Genomic DNA, 9,122 nt, shown 5'->3' on the forward strand with positions numbered 1-9,122 from the left:
GTGGCTCCGGGGCCTTCCCAGCCCCTGCTGGCAGCCGGCGCCAGGCGCCTGTTTCGGCTCCTGGTTTTCTATTACAGTTGCATCTCAAGGACGACCTGAGTCTTGTACGTGTCAGTGTAAGCCATTGCTTTTGGAAGGAATGCTCCCCGCGCAGGGCGAGAGTTTTCTCCAGTTTGTCCCAAAGGGAAGAAGGTGGAAACGTACCCCACCACGAGGCAGGAGAAAGCGCCCTCTTTGCATCACCTCTGCAGTCTGAAGACCCTCAGGGTGGATACATTTTTTTCTGCCTGTGACTGAGAAAATCTAAATCCAACAATCCTCTCCTCCCCCAACGCCACCCCAGCTCACTGCAGAGGAAACTAAGGAACAAAGAAAGTCTCGAGATTTTATTTAGAACTTTCTAAGGCACGCCGGGCATGTTAACGTCCTGGTACTAAGTCTTCGTGACCCCGTGTAACTGTGATGAAGACTGGCAAAGTTAAGAATGCTGGAATTTACAGTTTACTCTCAGCAAGAGTAGAAGGTAGAGGATGAAAGTGAAAGAGAGTCCAAGGGGAGTCTGAAGAATAATAAACAGTAACGAGTGGGCAAAAAGAGCAGGATGGGAGGTAAATGGTGAGCTCGTTGCTGGACTTGTTGAATCTGAGTTACTAGTGTGGGAGCCCCAGAGACTCTGGAAGCATAAAAGGCAATTGAGAGCAGTGGTCAGTCTGGCGGAACAAATTTCTACCCACAGAAACGCTCTGAGTCCACTGAAAAGCTGACTCTTTCATCTCTCTCATATCAAAACCTCTTGGTAGACAGATTTGAATTTTATTTCTTTGTCTATGCTTATCTCGTCCCTATAAACGTAGTAAAATCTAATAAGCTACACTATTACCTGGCATATCACCAGGTCTGGATCATTTCCTAACTGGATAGTCCTTTCCCAGACAAGGATTTAAGAGGAGATGTACCCCACCACGAGGCAATTCAAAAGTCCATTTGTGCGAGACATAGAGTCTGCTTCTCTAGTCAAGTTTTTATTGTTAATAAATGTGATATTCCCTGTAGTAAGTTTCAATGAGTAATTCACATGCAACATTAGCATGGGATGTTCAGAGCTGTGCAGGACATAGAGGCTCGGGAATAAACTCATAGTTATCATGTCCTGACACTGGCATGTTAAAATTCAGAAATTCGTTTATTACATGCAAGCCTTAGAAATGGAACACCTAAGTAGATAGAAAGTAGTAGCATAGTCCTAGATGTGCACGTGGCCCAGGTATCGACTCCCTGGGCAGAGTAGCTATATATTAAACAATGCTTCAATTTGTATAGGGCAGCACATCACCAGGGTATCCGCTTCATTACCCCCTTGTTCTGTGATATTCCTGTCATATTCCTTATCTTTTTACTTAAGCTAGGGTAGGTAGGGAAAGAAAATTCTACTTATTGCTACATAATTGGATACATATACTTGTTTCTTTCTTCAAAAACATATTTGTTCTTGCCCTAGCTGGTTTGGCTCAGTGGATAGAGCTTCAGCCCTCGTACTGAAAAGTCCCAGGTTCAATTCCGGTCAAGGGCACATGCCCAGGTTGTGGGCACAATCCCCAATAAGGGGCAGGTGGCAGCTCAATGATTCTCTCTCATCATTGATGTTTCTATCTCTCCCTCTCCCTTCCTCTCTGAAATCAATAAAAATATATTTTAAAAAATCATATTTGTTCTTGACTTACACACGCCTATATTCTTAATAGTGTCACTTTCCACTTTACAGATGAGGGCATTATGGTTCACAGAGGTACAATAATATGCATATTCATTGAGCAAGTAGATGGTACGATTTGGACCCAAGACTGTTAGGTGACAACATCAGTTCCTCATGCTATTAGGTCTATAAAAATATATTTTTAAGTCATAATAGTAAGAATAAATCTTTCTAGAGTTAGTAAGTTATTCTGGGCTAGCCCTTTGTGCATGCCTGTGGGTGGTGATTGAGAAGTGGCATAAAGCAGCTGTGTACTCTTTCGAGAGTGCTTAGAAAAGGGTTTGAATGGTACAGTAGTTTCCCCCTTATCCGTAGTTTCACTTTCTGTGGTTTCAGTAAACCATGGTTTGAAAATATTAAATGGAAAATTCCAGAAATAAACAATTCACAAGTTTTAAATTGGGTGTTGTTCTGAGTCTTGTGATGAAATCTTATACCATCCTGCCCCACCCCACCCAACCCCAAAGATGTGAATCACCCTTTCATCCAGCATCTCCTCACTGTAGACACTCCCCAACCATAGTCACTTAGTACCCACCTTGCTTATCAGATTGACTGTCATGATATTATAGTGCTTGTGGTCAAGTAACCCTTATTTTACTTAATCATGGCCCCAAAGTGTAAGAATCCTGATGCTGACAATTTGGGTATGCCAGAGAGAAGCCAACAAGTGTTTCATTTAAGTGATAAGTTATGTATGTATAGGAAGACACATAGTATAAAAAGAATTCAGTACTATCTGTGGTTTCAGGCATCCACTAGGGGGGATCTTAGAACGTATTTCCCGAGGATACTGTGTGGGGGAAATACTGTACCTTGGTTTTCAAAGAGTGGAAGGAAAGCAAACTAACTCGAAGCTCTTCGACCTCCCTGGGAGGCCAAAGCCTGGGAGAGCAGTAAATCTCCCAGGAAGCCAGGACGTGGAGGTTGGAGAGGAAGGGGGAGTTGTAATAACTGCAGGGACAGGATAGCACATTTTACTATTCTGACGCAGGGGAAGCATGCCAATCAGTAAGATTTGGGGTGCTGTCAATGAAACAGATGGGCAGGTCTCATGCTGAATGAGAAGTTTGACATTGTAAAGATCTACTAGCACTGATTTATTTGTCAGAAAAGCAAGTCTGGGAACTACCGTGCGTGTGAGTATACGTGTGTTTAATACTAGGAAAGGTATTCATAGTTGTTTCTCTAAAAAGAAAAGAAAAAAACCAAAGATCAAAGATGGAACAGATTTGGCCTAAATTCTCCAAAAATAAATAAGTAAAGAGCACCATAGGGGGAAAAAATGATCTCGGGGTTGTAGCCAGGTACAAAGTACTTAAAAATAGAGATGTTGTAGCATTTAACCATTACTGCCTACTTTTCTTTTTTAATTCTTTATTGTTCAAAGTATTACATATGTCCTCCTTTCCCCACTGACCTCTCCCAGCCCACCCCCGCCCCCCAGTCCAGGACTTCACCTCCCCCCCATTGTCTGTGTCCATTGGTTATGCTTATATGCATACAAGTTATTTGATCTCTTACCCCCCGCTCACCCTCCCCTGCCTTTCCTCTGAGATTTGACGGTCTGTTCAATGCTTCTATGTCTCTGGACCTATTTTTGATCATCAGTTTATGCTGTTCATTATATTTCACATATGAGTGAGATCATGTGATACTTATCTTTCTCTGACTGGCTTTCTCTGCTCTCCAGGTTGATCCATGCTATTTCGAATGGTAAGAATTCTTTCTTTTTCACAGCAGCATAGTATTCTATTGTGTAGATGTACCACAGTTTTTTAATCCACTCATCTGCTGATGGGCACTTAGTTTGTTTCCAAAAATTAGCTATTGTAAATTGAACTGATATGAACATAGGGGTGCATATATTCTTTTTGATTGGTGTTTCTGATTTCAAACAGTATGGAGTTTCCTCAAAAAATTAAAAATAGTGCCTACTTTTTAACAGAAAACCAAATATACTTGTAACTTAACCAATTTTTATTTCTAACTATGTTTAAGGCTATTTCTTTTGTTGTTGTTGTTAATATTCACCCAAGGATATTTTTCCATTGATTTTTAGAGAGAGTGGAAGGGAGTGGGAGAGACATTGATGTGAGGGAAACACATCAGTTGGTTGCCTCCCACATGTGCCCTGATCAGGGCCGGGGATTGAGCCTGCAACTGAGGTACATGCTCTTGACCAGAATCAAACCTGGGACCTTTTAGTCCACAGGCCAACATTCTATCCACTGAGCCAAACAGGCCAGGACTAAGTCTATTTCTTTATATGATAAAATGTGATATCACCTTCAAATCAAGGGATGTGAATCCCAACATGATCATTTCATTAATACAACCACATTATCAATATGTTACACTATTTACCAAAAAAGCCAATGTAAAAACAATGTGTTCTTAAGGTTTTATCAGTTTTAAAAATGCACCAGAAATGGAAGGTAGTTTTTCAATCTCTTCTTGTATTTTGTGGAACTGTAACTGAAACCAAGGTTCAACTGGCTGCCTCTATAAGAGCTGAACTCATAAGACAGGTGCTGGAGAAAAGAGAAAGTGGTTTATTCACATGTGAGACACCTGAGAAGAGGGGGTCTCTTGTTGAAAAGCCCATCTCAATATCTCAGTGCAGACTGAGGCTTTTATAAGAAGGGAGAGGGAAAGCAGAACAAAGAAATCAAGTACTGTAAAGTACTCTACGTGCAGTCCAGAACAGTCCATTCTGATAAGGATCTTGAAACTGGTCAAGTGACTGGTGTGCCATCCTGGTCTTCATCATCCTGGTTCTAAATCATGCTGGTTCTATGGTTGAAGGTCAGCAAATCTCCCAGAACTGGGATGACTGAAGGTCAGCATTTGCATCTTCTGAAGATAGTTCCTAGGATTCTTATACAAACATGTTGTTTATCTACAAGCTACAGATTAGAGTCAGCATATACAGCAGGGGTGGGGAATGTCTGGCCCCGTGGGCCATAGAGGCCCACAAAATCATTTGGTCTGGCCCTGTCAAGGCATTAGGGTGAGTTAATAAAATGTTTGAACAAATATAGCACTCGAATTTTTAAGTTGATAATTTTGTATGGCCAGCGAATGATGTTATAAATATCCAAATGGCCCTCAGAAGAAAAAAGGTTCCCCAACCTTAATTTACAGAAACAATGTCAAAGAATGGTGGGGTGGTTAAAATTTCTCACTGTCGATTTTTCTTCCACTGTCATGGAAGTTAGGGGGTTATAGCCAAAAATGTTTCAGAACACTAGAAAAATTCTGTATCCAGTCTAGTTCATAGATGAAAACAAAATTTTATAGACAATTAACTGAACTAGAGCCTAATATTCATAACTATGTACTAGAAATTCTATTGAAACACAATTTTCCCCCTAAAATCACCCTCATTTTTGTTAAAGAGCCAAATCAAAACCAATTCATTTACTGCAGTTAGTCCAGTTTCAATTTGGCCTGATTATTTTCATAAACACAACAAGAATAGCAAATGATCATATAGGCTTTCTTAAATCTGCTTTGCTGGAATCTCACAAGAAAGTTTCCTCTCAGGGCAAAGAAGCCAAGCCACACAGTTGCCCTCACGCTTTGCCGCCATACCTATAGGTTTGGGTAAATTTCTCAAGTTCTTCAGGTTCCCCCAAATGCCTTGAGGTTCTTTCCTTTCCATCTCCCAGGAAGGCACCCTTTGTCCCTTACCTGGAAAGAATGTCAGGAGCCATGTAAATAAGCCAGGTAGCAGGCCATTTCTCCAAGGGGCTTTTATCAGCTTCAAAGTCAATCTGAATTCCTTAAAGCTTTTTGCTGACATCCAGTCTAGGTGTGTCTTCTCAAACATGACATTCCTATCAAAGTCTTGGTTAATCCTATATAATAAAAGGCTAATGTGCAAATTAACCAAACGTAGAAACTACCGGTCGCTATGACACACACTGACCACCAGGGGGCAGATGCTTAATGCAGGAACTGCCCCCTGGTGGTCAGTGCGCTCCCACAGGAAGAGCACCACTCAGCCAGAAGCTGAGCTCAGGGCTGGTGAGTGCAGCAGCGGTAGCAGGAGCCTCTCTTGCCTCTGTTGGCCTACCAGGAGGGAACAGGCCTAAGCCAGCAGGCAGACATCCCCCGAGAGGTCCCAGACTGTGAGAGGGCACGGGTTGGGTTGAGGGACACCCCCCACACACACACACATACACCCCAGTGCACACATGTCAGGCACTGGGCCTGTAGTAAAACTCTAATTGGAAACTGGCTGTATGACTCCTGTTATGAAAACATCAGATCCCTATTGGATTCATGCAAAGAAACATATTGGCAGGAAAATAATAATACTCACTCATTCACCATGACCAAATGGGATATATTCCGGGGATGCAAGGACGGTACAATATCTGCAAATCAATAAATGTAATACAGCACATAAACAAATTGAGGGACAAAAATCACATAATCATATTAATCAATGTAGAAAAAGCATTTGACAAAATTCAACACCCTTTCTTGATAAAAACTCTCAACAAAGTGGGAATAGAGGGATCATACATCAACATAATAAAAGCCAAATATGACAAACCTACAGCCAACATCATACTCAATGGGCAAAAACTAAATTCATTTCCCCTAAGAACAGGAACAAGACAGGGATGCCCACTTAACCACTTCTGTTTGACATAGTACTGGAAGTGCTAGCCATAGCAATCAGACAAGAAGGAGAAACAAAAAGGCATCCAAATTGGAAAAGAGGTAAAACTGCCATTACTCACAGATGACATGATACTGTACATAGAAAACCCTAAAGACTCCATCAAAAACTGCTAGACTTAATAAATGAATTTGGCAATGTAGCAGGATACAAAATTAACACCCAGAAATCTATGACATTTTTATACACCAATAGTAAACTCATAGAAAGAGAAACTAAAATAAATAAATAAATAAATAAATAATAAAATAAATAATAAAATAAAATAAAATAAAAACAATCCCATTTACCATTGCACCAAAAAAATTAAGATACCTAGGAATAAACTTAACTAAAGAGGTAAAATACCCGTGGAATCAACATCATTTAAATGTCCATACTACCCAAAGCAATTAATAGAATCAATGCAATTAATAGAATCAATGCAATCCCCGTTAAAATACCAGTGGCATATTTCACAGACCTAAAACAAACTCTCCAAAAATTCATCTGGAATAAAGAAAAAAAAGACCCTGAATAGCCACAGCACTCATAAGAAAGAACAAGGTTGGAGGGATCACAATACCAGATATCAAGCTATATTACAAAGCCACAGTTCTCAAAACTGCCTGTTACTGGCATAAGAATAGACATATAGATCGATGGAACAGAACAGAGAACCCAGAAATAGACCCAAACCATTATGCTCAATAAATACTTGACAAAGGAGGCAAGAGCATAAAATGGAGTCATGACAGTCTCTTCAATAAATGGTGCTGGGAAATTTGGTCAGATACATGCAAAAAAATGAATCTAGATCACCAACTTACACCATTCACAAAAACAAACTCAAAATGGCTAAAGAACTTAAATGTAAGACGGGAAACCATAAAAATCTTAGAAGACTCCATAAGCAGCAAAATATCAGACATATATCTTAGCAATATCTTTACCTATACAGCTCCTAGGGCAATGGAAATTAAGGAGAAAATAAACAAATGGGACTACATCAAAATAAAAAGCTTATGTACAGCAAAAGAAACCATCAACAAAACAACAGGAAAGCCCACTGCATGGGAGAACATATTTGCCAATGTTATCTGTGATAAGGGTTTAATCTCCAAAATTTACAGGGAACTCATACATCTTAACAAAAGCAAGATAAACAATCCAATTTAAAAAATGGGAAGAGGACCTAAATAGACACTTTTCGAAAGTGGACATACAGAAGGCCAAGAGACATATGAAAACACGTTCAAAGTCACTAATTATCCTAGCGATGCAAATCAAAACAACAATGAGGTACCATCTCACACCTGTAAGAATGGCTATCATCAACAAATCAACAAACAGCAAGTGCTGGCAAGGATGCAGAGTAAAAGAAAACCTCTTGCACTACTGGTGGGAATGAAGACTGGTGCAGCCACTGTGGAAAACAGTATGGCGTTTCCTCAAAAAATTAAAAATGGAACTTCCATTTGACCCAGTAATCCCACTTCTAGGAATATATCCCAAGAAAACAGAAATACCAATCAGAAAGGATATGTTCACCCCTATGTTCATAGCAGCACAATTTACAATAGCTAAGATTTAGAAACAATCTAAGTGCCCATAGCAGATAAGTGGATTAAAAAACTGTGGTACATCTACACAATGGACTACTACGCCGCTATAAAAAAGAAGGAACTTTTACCATTTGTAACAGCATGGATGGAACTGGAGATCATTATATAAGCAAAATAAGCCAGTCAAAGAAAGGTAAATATCACGTGATCTCACTCATTTGTGGCATATAATGATGAACATAAACTGATGAACAAAAATAGGTCCAGAGACAAGGGGCGGGGGTGAGGGGGGTGGGTGTTAGAGATCAACCAAAGGACTTTTAGCATGCATATTAGCATAACCAATGGACACAGACATTGGGGCAATGGGGGCTTGCCCTTGGGGGTGGGTGGCAAGGGGGGTGGTGAATCAGGGGAAAAGGAGACAGATGTAATACTTTAAACAATAAATAAATAAATATAAATAAACAAACAAATAAATAAATACTGGTATATGATGCATTCAAAAAATATGATCCACTGTATAATTTATATAGATATTTTATTTTTGGTTCTCTTCTTAAAAGAGAGTATTTGCTCCATGCATGTCTAACTTTGCTCCAGCAACTTTAAAAAAAATAATAAAAATGGATATTAAAATATTTGTTAGTCAAAGATTAAAAAGTACCCCTAACAGAATATTCAAGTCTATGTCTATTATTTAAAAAATAAGAAATTGTTATCTATAAATTTTATGCACTTAAAAAACAATAATAATAATACTCATTAAGAGTTTTTAAATTATGGAGGAAATAAGTAGGGAGAAAAAATATAAATGCTTCAACATTGCTTGTTAAGGAACAATTTACTAAAGTGCTCTAAGAAAACAAACAAGTTTTTAAAAATCAGCACTATTTTGCCTTTTTTTTATTAAATCTTTATTGTTCAGATTATTACATTTGTTCCTCTTTTTTTCCCCCCCATAACTCCCTTCCTTCCAGTTCCCACCCCACCCTCCGCCCTCACTCCCCACCCACTGTCCTCATCCATAGGTGCACGATTTTTGTCCAGTCTCTTCCCACATCTCCCACACCCCTTTCCCCCCCAAGAATAGTCAGTCCATTCCCTTTCTATGTCCCTGATTCTATTA

At 39.5% G+C, this 9,122-nt stretch overlaps 1 protein-coding gene across 1 annotated transcript in view; it reads right to left on the reverse strand.

Moving 5' to 3' along the window:
* ITGA8 (integrin, alpha 8) overlaps nucleotides 1-9,122 on the reverse strand; it is a 222,221-nt gene that overhangs the window by 209,834 nt on the left and 3,265 nt on the right. The gene's annotated exons all lie outside the window — the stretch shown is intronic.

The sequence above is a fragment of the Myotis brandtii genome, unplaced genomic scaffold (genome assembly GCF_000412655.1).
Source record: "Myotis brandtii unplaced genomic scaffold, ASM41265v1 scaffold49, whole genome shotgun sequence".
In the NCBI taxonomy this organism is placed as follows: domain Eukaryota; kingdom Metazoa; phylum Chordata; class Mammalia; order Chiroptera; family Vespertilionidae; genus Myotis; species Myotis brandtii.